The sequence below is a fragment of the Macaca mulatta genome, chromosome 7 (genome assembly GCF_049350105.2).
Source record: "Macaca mulatta isolate MMU2019108-1 chromosome 7, T2T-MMU8v2.0, whole genome shotgun sequence".
NCBI classification, from domain to species: Eukaryota; Metazoa; Chordata; class Mammalia; order Primates; family Cercopithecidae; genus Macaca; species Macaca mulatta.
Genome location: NC_133412.1, coordinates 139,142,972 through 139,156,017, shown reverse-complemented (window position 1 = coordinate 139,156,017; position 13,046 = coordinate 139,142,972). Strand labels below are relative to the sequence as shown.

Here is a 13,046-nt window from a genome sequence, read left to right as displayed (position 1 = left end):
GAGAGAGAGAGACCTGGTGGGAGGTGATTGGATCATGGGAGCGGTTTCCCCCTTGCTGTTCCTGTGATAGTGAGGGAGTTCTCATGAGATCTGATGGTTTTAGAAGTGCCAGTTTTTTTCCTGTGCTCTTACTTCGCTCTCCTGCCACCTTGAGACAGCTGCCTGCTTCCCCATCTGCCATGATTGTAAGTTTCCTGAGGCCTCCTCAGCCACGTGGAACTGTGAGTCAGTTAAACCTCTTTCCTTTATAAATTACCCAGTCTCCGGTATTTCTTTATAGCAGTGTAAAAACGGACTGATACAGCAGTTCTCCTTAAGGGAGAGAAAAACCACCATGCTGTGAAAGACAGTACACATCCAGGTGGGCTGGGATTCTAAAGATGTCATTTAACACTTGGGAAACCAGGGCATCCTACCCTGCTGCCTTTTCTCCCCACTCCCCTCTCCACCTCTTGTTTTCCCATCTAATGCCCATGGGAGTGCCCAGAGTGTGTGTCTCTTATAGCCTGCAAGCAGCCTTATATCCCACATGTGGTTAGGAAGAACCTGAGTCCAGGTTGCAGGGTGGAGAGAGTGCTCTGGATCCAGCCCTGGAAAGATGTCATTTTCTTCTATCAACAGCAGCAAATAATGGGCCATTCATTCAACAAATGTGAGTTAAGTTCCAACTCACTGCACAGTGCTAGATGCTGAGGATACAGTGTTGAACAAAATAGATATGGTCCCCATCTTCTCCCCTAAATTCTTCTGAGGAAGACAGATATCAAACCAAAATACATTAAATAAAAATATAACAACACTTAAGATATATGATATGTGCAATGGAAAAGAACAGGATATTAAGAGAGAATATGAAGTGACTAATTTGGATTAGAGGGCCAAGGGAGGTGTTTCTTAGGAAACGATATGGAAATTGAGATGATAAGTAGGAATTAATCTAGAAAGAGCTAGAGGAAGGGAGATCTAGGCCCAATAAGCAGAATGTGCAAAGGCCCTGAGGCAAGAAGGGAGGGGCTGTTGCAGTTGTGTAGTGGATAAGGGGGAGCAGGGTATGAGAGGGGCTGCTGCCTTTTTAAAAGGCTTTGGTGGTTTCAGGCAAAGGTTCTGATTTTCATTTGTCAAGATGTCTGTGACATTAACTATGGGTGCCCATTTATTGAAGAAAAAGCAGTACAGAGGAAGGCTCAGGGCCCCAAGCTCCACGGTCCCCTGCAGCCCATCCTTTCTCTAGGGGGGCAGGAGTGAGGGGAGCCAGCAATACTTGTATCATTTCTGTGTATGTCTTTCTTCCTGGCTCAGTTTCTTTGCTATAACCTCTGGAAATTTTCAAAATTAGAATAATTACCTATATGGGAAGCCTGAGATGCAAATCAAATGAAAGGCAGTGGAGGGCTAATGAAGGCCAAGGACCTGGCAACTCAATGAAATGAACAGCCCTGTTACAGGTAGAGGATGACACCATATTATATGCTGCTTGAGCAGGAACAAAGGGAAATTCAGGACTTGTATTGTGCTCTAAAAGGGCAACTAAAACTTAAATATCTATTATCCATCTGCCTGCCTGTCTATCTATCTGTCTATGTGGCAAAGGGAAAAAATAAGGTTTAGATGCCTTGGGCAGGCAAAGTGCTCTTCTTATGTGGTACAGTTAATTGAGTTTTCTCAGGTCTCAGTCAAGCTTCAGTTAATGAGGTCGTGAATGAGTCAGAAGATGAGCCTCTAAAGCCAATATGGTAGAATGTACTTTGTACTTTGGATTGGCTGAGTCACATGTATATGTTCAAACTGAGATGAAGTAAGATTGAAGGATAATGCAAAACAAAACAAAAAAAATTCCTTTTATATGTAATAAAATCTGAACATAGTATGCATATATACTTAAAAGCTTTGATACTTATACACATATGTAAAGTTAATTTATTCATTTAAAAACCATTCTTTGAAAACTACATATGTGCCAGGAACTATTGTAGGAATAGACCTGATTTTTCTGAATCACAGATGTTTGAAAAATACAGGTTGTCCCTGAATTTCATCTGATCCAAATTTTATGCCACTTTTGGAAAATACATGTCAATGTAGTTGGCAGACCATCATCCTCGGAGTCTATCTTAATGGGTTTTTCAGTTTGGGAACTCAGTGAGGTCCAATGCTAGTAGGCTCTGTTTAGGTGTTTCCCTATTATGCTGTGGGGTTACAGGATCTTGGATTCATCCAAGAGATACTAATAAGTGCACAGATGAGGTGCTGGGACACTCTGGTAAAGATGACAATCAAAGTTACAGCTCTGAGTGGGCTGACAATCGACTAAGAATTTAGCGATCAATTCTTGACATTAAACAATGTCAAGAAAACACTGGAAGCTCAGAACTGGGGAACATTTGCTTGAAACCCACTAACTCAGGGTAAATCAATTAAGCTTGCATTTTCTCAGCTCATCCAGTTTCCATAGAAGCTTTTGTTGGTTCATTTTCATGAAAATTCAGCCCCTACTTTTATTGTCAATAAGTTAATAGGCTTTATTTTTATATTCTTTTATCCTGAGATATAATTCTTTATGTTCATAGATCAATATTAGGGGAAATTTCTTTGCCAAGTAATGATCCATGTAGTCATAATAAAAGGGAAAAATTCCAAAGGTTTTTAGAGCCAAAAAGAATTATTATAGATTCAAGTGGTTCCATAACTGTGTTGTCCAAATGTTTCCCCAAATTTATTAGCCATTTTCAGTCCTTTCATGATTGAGAATGAACCTCTTGCTAGCTGGGGCCAGAAAATAATCTGTTGAATTTTAGAGCTTGAAGGCATCTTACATGCTATAAAATCTAATTCATGCACTTAGGAATGAGGAGACACAGACCATGCTGTTGACAGCTCTGCCCATGCGAAGTCTTCCAGGTCATGGCCATTGATTTCATAAATTACAAATAGGATCTTGCTTAACCACTTGTGTGAATCTTTCTGCCAGTCTAAGTTGCTTTTTGAGAAAGGCTGAGGCCAAAGGAAGTTAATCTGCTTTAGATGTAGCCGTCACTGTAGAATTGAGACTAGAACTTAAGTCTCCCTAACAATTAATCTAGGACTAATTTTCATGTAACCAAAAAGCATCTGTAAAATGGGGATAGTAATACCACCCCCACTGTGTTATTGTAAGGATTAAACAGGACAATTTGTTAGAAATCATTAAGTTTACCTAGAATTTGTTTTACTGTAGGTCACTTGCCTCATCAAAAAGGTGGGTTTCTCAAAGCACCTGAGGGCAAGTTTGCAGGGAGACTTCAGGGAAGAACTGTAACCAGGAACTAGAATGCCTCAGGGCTCTCTCTCTAGCTGTCCTCTCTAACTCTGCCTTCATATTTGTTTGAATCTTCTTTATTTATAGACCATAAATCATGATTCATAAATCATGGTCACCGAATTTATGTGTGGGAAATGAACTCTTTTAGTTTCCATTGGCCATTCTCAGGGAAGAAATTTACTTGCCCATATGTTAGGCACAAACCAGGGAACTGGGTATGTTAGGGACAGAAGTAGTGGGGACAGCAGCAGGATGACCATAAGTTTGAAAAGTGTCAGTAAATAGGTAGTTCTCCTCAAGGGAGAAGAAATTTTCATGAGTCCTTCAGGACTCAGTACAAGCCCAGACTGGCTGGGAGTTCTAAATATTTCCTTTAACATTTTGGAAATGAAGACATCTACTCTGCTGACTTTTCTTCTCACTCCTTCCCTCCACTTCCTTTTTCCCCTTCCTAATGCCCATGGGAGTGCCCAGAGTCTATGGAAACTGTGAGCAGTCCTGTGTGTGGTTAGGAAGAACCCGAGGCCAGGTTGCAGGGCGGAGTGTGGGCTCTGACTCCAGCCCTGGAAAGATGTCAGCCGTTTTTAAAGCAACAGCAGTAAGTGATGGGTCATTTATTTAAAAAACGTGAATTAATTTCCAACTCACTGCATGGTGTTAGTTGCTGGGGATACAATGTTGAACAAAATAGATAAGGTCTCCATCTTCTCCCCTAAAATGTTGTAGGGAAGCAGACGTTAAACTGAAGACAACAAAATATATGATAACACTTATAATAAGTGTGATAAAGGAGGAAAATAAGATACTAAGAATAACAGGGAGGACTAATTTAGATTAGAGAGCAAGGAAGGTTTTTGTTTTTTTTTTTTTTTAGGAAATGATATATAAATTGAGACTTGAAAGATAAGTAGGCATTAATCAGGGATACAGCTGGGGGAAGAAAGATTCCTGTACAGGAAACAGCATGTACAAAGATCCTGAGGCAGCAAAGGGGCCTTTGAGCACCCTTTGGGCTCCTATCATTTAGAATGTGATAACTAGAGGTGGGGAAAAATGGTACTCAGAAAAAGAGGACCAGAAAAATAGCTCAGGAACTATCCTCTACAACTGTAAAATGTTGTACATATAAGAGTTTTAATATAGACTTAGAGAATCTAAATTATTATAAACTTAGAGAATCTGTCCTCACATAGGCAGATTGTTATACAATTAATAACCTGACATTGGGACTTTTGGAAACTACTCATGCAACAGATGCAGAGGGACAAGTGGAGAGGGACATTGTGTGGACTACCTTTGGGGCCTCTGCTCTGGTGGAAGAAAGTGGCAGGATCCTATTGATTTAAGGATCCAGCTCGGGACTTGTCATTAGCCTTATGGGATAGTGCAGAGTGGTAGCCAGTTGGCTTATCAGTCGGGTCAACAACAGTTTGTGTTCTTGGTCTCTTTTCCTTTCATGAATATGGAGCAATTTATTTCTAAGTAAGGATCATTCGCTTGGAGCATATACAAGGGGTCTTCAAAAAGTTCATGGAAATGTGAATTATGGAAAAACTGTGCATGGATTTCAATATTTTTTGCACCAAAATAAATGTGTAATAACTTGTTATAACATGTCTTAACAGGATTTAGTTTGAGGTGCTAAGAAGGATAAGACATCTACTTAAAAAGAGCCCCTATCACTTCGGGAGGCTGAGGCAGGCAAATTACTTGAGGTCAGGAGTTCGAGACCAGGCTGGCCAACATGGTGAAACCCCATCTCTACTGAAAATACAAAAAAATTAGCTGGGCAGTGTGATAGGCACCCGGAATTCCAGCTACTCGGAAGGCTGAGGCACAAGAATGCTTGAGTCCAGGAGGTGGAGGTTACAGTGAACTGAGATTGTGCTACTGCACTTCAGACACAGCAAGACTCTGTCAAAAAAAAAAAAACAAAAAACAAAAAACAAAAAAACACCTCTATCAGAGCAACATTAATTCTGCTAAATTTAAAGCAAGAACAAACATCAGATTTGTGTTGAAGCTTAGGTGGAAGAATGGTGAAATCATTGATGCTTTGTGAAAATTTTATAGGGACAATGCCCAGGAAAATCAGCAGTTTACAAATGGATACCTCATTTTAAGAAGGAATGAGGCAATGTTGACGATGAAGCTCATAGCAGCAGACCATCCACATCAATTTGAGAGGAAAAAATAATCTTGTTTGTGCCCTAATTGAAGAAGACCAATGATGAACAGCAGAAACAATAGGCAACTCCATAAACATCTCAATTGGTTCAGTTTTCACAATTTTGACTGAAAAACTGAAGTTGAGAAAACTTTTCACTCAACAAGTGCCAGAACCATTGCACCCCAGATCAACTGCAGATAAGAGCAGAGCTTTGAATGGAAACTTTAAATAAGTAGGACCAAGATTCTGGAGCATTTCTTCAAAGAATTGTAACAGGAGATGAAACATGGCCTTACCAGTACGATCCTGAAGACAAAGCACAATCAAAGCAATGGCTACCCAGAGAGGGAAGGGGTCCACTCAGAGTAAAGGTGGACTGATCAAAAGCAAAAGTTATGGCAAAGTTTTGTGGAATGGTCATGGCATTTTGCTTGTTGATTTTTCTGGACGCCCAAAGAATAATAACATCTGCTTAGCATAGGAGTGTTTTCAGAAGCTAAAGCTTTAGCAAAGAAAAGAAAAAGACAGAAAGAAAAAACACCTGCAAAATCTTCATCAGAGTCCTTTACCACGACAATGCTCCTGCTCATTCCTCTCATCAGACAGGCAATTTTGTAAGTGTTTCAATGGGAAAACATTAGGCATCCACATTACAATCCAGATTTGGTTCCTTCTCACTTCTTTTTGTTTCCTAATCTTAAAAAAAAAAAAAAAAAAAAAAAAAAAAAAAAAAAAAAAAAATCTTTAAAAGGCATCAATTTTCCCTCTGTTAATACTGTAAAAAAAAAAAAAAAAAAAAGAAGAAGACTGTATTGACATGGTTAAATTTCCAGGATCCTCTGTTCTTTAGGGATGGACTAAATGGCTGATATCATCTCTTACAGAAATGTCTTGACCTTGATGGAGCGTATGCTGAGAAATGCAGTTTATATTTTTTATCTTTATGTTTTAACTCAATTTTTTCATGAGCTTTTTGAAGTCCCCTCTATTTGTGAACTTCTATTTTCAGACCAGGATGTGAGAGAAATGCTATCAGGTCAAGGGCAGTACAATGAGTGATCTAGCTCATCTCAGCTCCTCCCTCATTCAGTTTAACCATGGAGTTCTCACACAGGCTTCAAGAATTGAGGAAATTGCTAATGGAATCATCACAGGGGTTGGCAAACTATAGCCCATGGACCAAATCTGGGCTGCCACCTGTGGTTTACTTATTACCTATCACTGCTTTCTCACTTAACTGAATGACCCACAAAGCCTAAAATATTTACTCTGGCCCTTTACAGGAGAAGTTTTCCAGCTCCTGGACTATACCACGTATGACCCATAAACTATTATGGGAATGATAATTTCACACTGAAAAGCTTGAAACAAGTTACAAGAGAAAGTGTAGGGCTAGTGAAGTTTTATTTTTTTCATTTGAGGAAAGGGCTCCATGTGAAGAGAGGGAGGGAGGGAGGAAGGAAAGCAGGCAGGCAGACACTGATTTGGTCTAGTCTAATTCTTTCATTTTACAAATAAGGACACTGAAGCTCAGAGAAGTAACATGGCCTCCTGAGGGCATACGACTAGTCACGTGACTCCCAGTGCAATGCATCCTCTCCCTACTCAGTAGGGCCTAATACATCAAATTGCCAACAGTCTTTGTTCTAATTTCCAGTTTGCCTGCTCATATTCTATAGTTTCTTTACTTGGTAGGTATAGGAGTTAATGGCTTGGAAACTTACCTTTTGGATGGTCAGAGAGTTGCCTGGATTACTCACAGGCAGGCCACTTTCACTGTAACAGTTATGAAGAGGAGGAGGGAGTGTGTCCAGGGACCGTGTGCTTGGAACCAGCGTGGCAATGTGTGAACTAAGCAAGTATGAGCCATCACATACTGGCACCGCTGCACCCTTGACTCCTCACACATGTCTGCAAACACACATCAGGCTTCCTAAACGGGGCGGATGGATCTGAATAACTTCAAGTACCCTGAACACCAGCCATCTGAATGTAGTCAAGTAATATTGGAGCTTGCATTCAGCACATGCCACTCATCCTTCCTTATCTGCCACAGTCAGCAGCATGTCAGCAGCTGGGAGTGCTTAATCCACATTCCTCAGGCTCTCCCATTTCCTCCTGGTGCCGGGAAGAATTAGACAAACTCCCAAATAGGTCCGGCCAACTTGCGTGGGGCCAGGGCACCTGGCAGAGCGCTGCTGGTGGCTGATTACATCCTCTGTTCTCTCAAGAGCAAGTTGCAGGACGAAGTCTGGGGAATAGACAAATCCCTTCCTGGGCCATTTGATCAGAAGGTTCATGAGTTCAGCTCTGGGGCAGTCCCAGACCAGTCCACTCACAGCGATTATCATGGTTTCTCTGAGGTCTCCTCTTTCTCCCCTCCACCAGGGAGATGATGGCTCTGAATATTTGTCCTGGCCCCTAAATAGCCACAGCCTTTTGAATCCCCAGATGTTCACATGGGCCTTTCAGGTCATTGTCTTTTCTATCAAATAATTTAGCAGATAATTTACCCTAAATAATCTGCCTAAAAAGGCCACAGCATATGCTGACTGTCTTTTACCTGAGGGTGGGTCTGCTGTCTGCTGCCTCATTTCTTTTTAGGGCTGCTTCTTTGTTCGGCATCCCCACCACACACACACAAACACACACAAACACACACACACACACACAGCCACTTCTGAGATTGGAGCAGCCCTTTGTTCGAAAGGCTCAAGACACCATTCGAGCCTCGAGCTCTCCCTCATCATGTTTTTCATCAGCTCTTGATTCATTCATGCAAAGAGGCTCCTAAAAGCCCCATGCGAGTCTAATGAACTAAAACCAGGCCTTCCCTAGGTTTCTCCTTCCATCACATTCAACAAAGATGCGATTGAAGCATTCACTGTAATATTGGGTTTCCCTACCCTTGCACACTCTGCTATTCTCCTAGATGACTCTCAGACTACCAATGCCTCCTTCACTATTCTTGCTCTAGACAGATAATCTTGTTTCTAATTCTCTGGAAAAATTGAAGCAGAAACTTTCCACATATTCTCACAACCACATCTATCCCCCACCAGCATCTGTACCACAGATTCTGCCTCTGTGTATATTACTTAGATAAACATCCATTTTCTTTTGTCTTTTCAAGGACATTCTTCCAGCAATTTATCTTTCTCTCTGCTATATCATCAATTTTCTCTCTATACTGAGTCATTCTTTACTTGGGAGATACACGCATACAGTTATTTCTCCCATCTAAACAAAAGTGGGAAAAAAAGCCTTGTTCTTAACTCCACTTTCCCCCCACCTACTACATCCCATTTCTTTGCTCCTCTTTGCCACAAAACTCCTTGGAAGAGACGAAGGCACTAGTTTCCATCAGTTCCTCTCCTCCCATCTCTCCTAAACTCTTCTAACATCAAAGTCTTCTTGTCAAAATCACCCATAACTTCCATTTGGTTAACAAAAGGTAATCCACGTTCCTCACTTTCCTTGCCCTATCAGCATCATTTGACACAATTCAGCCTCTTCTCCTCCTGGCTACACTCTCTTTTCTATTTGTTTGTTCTGTTTGTTCTATCTAGGCTTCCAGAACCCCATACCCTCCTGGCCTTCCTGGTTTCTCAATGAATACTTCTCAGTCTCTTCTGAGTCATTCTTTTTCCCAACTTTTCAGTGTTGGACTACCCTGGGGGTCAGTCATTGAATCTCTTCTCTTCTCTGTCTGATTTCATTTCCTTAATGATCTCATCATGTCTCTTGGCTTTAAATACCATCTGTATTTCTCCAACCCAGACCTTAGTCTGGAACTCTAGACTAGTATATGCCACTGCCTACTTGACATCTCCACTTGGATGTCTGCCTTAGTTCATTCCTGCTGCTATGACAAAATACCTTAGACTGGGTAGCTTATAAATAATAGAAATTCATTTCTCATCGTTCTTGAGGCTGGCAAGTCTAAGATTAAGGCACCAGCTGATTCGTATCTGGTGAAAGCTAACTCTCTGCTTCACAGAGGTGCCTCTTGCTGCCTTATCCCATGGCAGAAGGGGGAAACAATCTCCCTTGGGCCTCTTTTATAGGGGCAATAACTCCATTCATAAGGGCACAGCCCCCATGATTTTTATTTTTTATATGGTGCCTCACTCTGTCACCCAGGCTGGAGTGCAGTGGCACAATCTCAGCTCATTGCAGCCTCCCAGGTTCAAGCGAGTCTCCTGCCTCAGCCTCCAAAGTAACTAGGACTACAGGCGCATCCCACCACGCCCAGCTAATTTTTGTTGTGGTGGTTGTTGTATTTTTAGTAGAAATCGGTTTTCACCATGTTGGCCAGACTGATCTGGAACTCCTGACCTCAAGTGATCTGACTGCCTCAGCCTCCCAAAGTGCTGGGATTACAGGCGTGAGCCACCGTGCCCCGCCCAGAGCCCTCATGATTGAATCACTTTCTAAACGGCCCCACTTCTTATACAACCTGCCTTCAATTCCTCTCCTCCCATCTCTCCTAACTCTTCTAACATCAAATTCTCCTTGCCAAAATCACCAGTAACCCCCATTCGGTTAAATTCAAAGATAATCCACAATCCTCGCTTTCCTTGACCTATCAGCATTCATTTGACACCAAGATCACATTGGATACTCGTTTCCAATGTAATTTGGGGGAGACGCCAACATTCAGACCGTGGCAATGTCAACCCAGCAGACTAGCACCTCAAATTTGTCCCAAACTCTCAATCTTCTCCTTTGAATCTGCTCCACCAGAAACCCTGTTTTTCTCTGTTGGTGGCAACTCTATTTATTTATTTATTTTTTTAGCTATTCAAACCCAGAACTTTGGAGTCACCCTTAACTCCTGTCTTTCTCTCATAATCCATATCTAATCTTTTAGTAGGTGCTGTTTATTCTATCTTCAAATATACTCAGAATCTGACTTTTCTTACCATCTCTACTGCTACCACCCTGATCTGAGCTACTGTCATGTCTCACCTGGATTATTATGAAAACCTTCCTGCTATCATGTTCTTCCTGCTTCTATATTTTTCTCCACTACCTGAGGGTACTTTTCATGCTTTTAAAAGGTACACTTGATCAGGTTTGCTCAAAACCCGGCAGTGGTCCCTGTGGTGGATGGAAAAACAGTCCCTATAACATATCCATGTCCTCGTCCTTGGAACCTGTGAGTGTTGCCTTACATGGCAAAAAAAAAAAAAAAAAAAAAAGGGAGGAGCTCTTTGTTAACTGCAATTAAATTAAGGATCTTGAGGTTGGGAGATGATCCTCGATTACCTAGATAGGCCCTAAATGCAATCACATGTATCCTTATAAGAGCGAGGCAGAGGGAGAGTTAACCAACAGATAGAAGAGGAGAAGCCAGATGATCATGGAGGCAGATATTGAAGTGAAGCAGCCTCAGGTGCTGGGAGAGGCAGGGAACAGATTCTTCCCCAGAGCTCCTGAGGAGCACAGCCCTGCTGACACCTTGATTTCAGCCCAGTGAACCTGACTATGGACTTCTGACTCTTAGTCCTATGAGAGAATACATTTTATTATTTTAAGCCACCAAATTTTTGGTGATTTGTTATAGCAGCTACAGGAAACTAGTATATCCCCAATTTCATTCAGAGTAAAAGCCTATAAAACCCTGCATGATCCAGCTCCTATTAACTTCCTGACTCCACTCCTCCTGCTCTCTTCTCCCTCACTGGTTCTGGGCACGTTGGCCTTTTTCCCTTTGTTCTGAAATAAACCAGGCCCCACCCTACCCCACGAGGCTTTTGCTCGTGTTGTTTCCTCACCTGATGCCCAAATAGCTCCCCCACTTCCTTCAATCATAGTTCATAGCTCTAATGAGGTCTTTCCTTAACGCACTAACACCTCAAGCTTCTCGGCCCTTTACCACCCATTCCTAGTCCTCTTTATCCTGATCTGTTTTTTTTTCTTTTTCTAAGCACTCCTCCCCTTCTAACCTGCAATGTAATTTACTTGTTTATTGTATATTTTTTATGTATTGTTCTCTTCCCCTGTAAGATTGTAAGATTCTCAGGGCAGAAGCGATCACCTAATTTGTTCTGTGCTGTATCCCAATCACTTAGAATAGTGCCTGACACATGTAAATATTTGATTAATATGTGTTGAGAGCGTGAAAAGATGTCCTCAGAGTTCCTGTGGTGAAGATAAAAATTAGAGACAACCCCTTGTTTCTCCATCTCCCACCCACTTCCTTCCAAGGCCCTCACTGTATTGTCAATGCAAACAAACATAGTAAGACAGAAAATTCAGTTCAAGATGATGGGGAACATCTGAGTAGGTTAGCACAAGCAAAGGTTTCAACCTCCTCCTCCCCTTACCCTGGCCTTTTGTATACATGAATATGCAAGACCCATAACCTACCAAAATTTTGATGGTTAGTCTACAGAATTGTTTATGTAGCAGGCAAAATAATTGCAGGCCACAAAACTTAGGTGTTCAAACATATAAGTTTTAAATTTTTTCTTTAACTATCTTGGGTCATTTCACATGGTTGTGGAAAATGCAGTCTCACCAATTGAGGGCAAACTCAGTCACTTCAGGGTTATTTCCTTCCCCCGCTTTCCCTGGTGTAGGCTCTATGCCCAGGGGACTAACATGGTGTTGTGGCATCAGGACCCTGGCTACAGAGATGCCTGCCAAGTTGTCATTTCCTAAAATGTTCACATTCCTTTTTGCTCCTCAGCAATTACAATTCATACTAGATCCATTACACTTCTTACCCCAGTTAGGAGGCCGGATCCAACTATCACACCTGTGCTACTCTTAGCCTTTAAGAGAGAAAAGCAGGCTGCCTTGGCTTAGCTGCCTGAGCAACCAGGTGATCTGAAAATACCGAACACCACTGAGTCCTGGGCACTGTGGATGGCAATGCACAAGTCCCTACCATCGGACTATTATGTTCTAGAGAAGAGAGCTAGGTCATAGACACGAAAATGAATCAATGAAAAGGGGAGACATGGAGTACTGTGAAGGGAGCCAGAGGTGGTGAAGCTATTCTCAGGTATGACATTTAGGCTGAAACAGAATGATATAAGAAGGAAGCAGCCATGCAAAAATCTGGAGGAATGCATTTCCAAGGGGGAAGAAAGAGAAGTGCAAAGGCTCTAAAATAGGAAGGAATTCGGCCTCTTTCATGAACTGAAAGATGATTGCATAGCTAGAGTAGAGAGAAGAAAGGGAGAAAGAAAGCCACAGAGGTAGGCACAGCCAGATCAGGCAGGGCCTTGCAGGCTATAGTAAGGGGCTGGTATTTTATTCTACGTGTAAAAAGATCCCCTGAAGCCATCTCTATAGCATTCCGACATCTGTCCTGCTATAGTCTGTTGGAAAATATATGTTAGGATTTTCCCCTTCCATGGAAACTGAAGAGAAGCCTGGCACGTAAGCTGTCTACCTGCTCCTCCTCCCCCAGCCCTGTCCCCAAATCCTCAGGTGTCTACATACCCATACCCTTGGCTTAGCTGGGAATAGGGCAGGACACAGAGTCCCCTCTTAGAGACACCCCTCATACCTAACCACCTTGTCAGCAAAACTTGTGAAAGACTTTGGAAATAGGCAAAATTG

The 13,046-nt window shown here is 41.9% G+C and overlaps 1 protein-coding gene across 1 annotated transcript in view; it reads left to right on the top strand.

Annotated features, from left to right (window-relative positions):
• LOC144330299 (uncharacterized) overlaps window positions 1-13,046 on the top strand; it is a 523,359-nt gene that overhangs the window by 465,438 nt on the left and 44,875 nt on the right. The gene's annotated exons all lie outside the window — the stretch shown is intronic.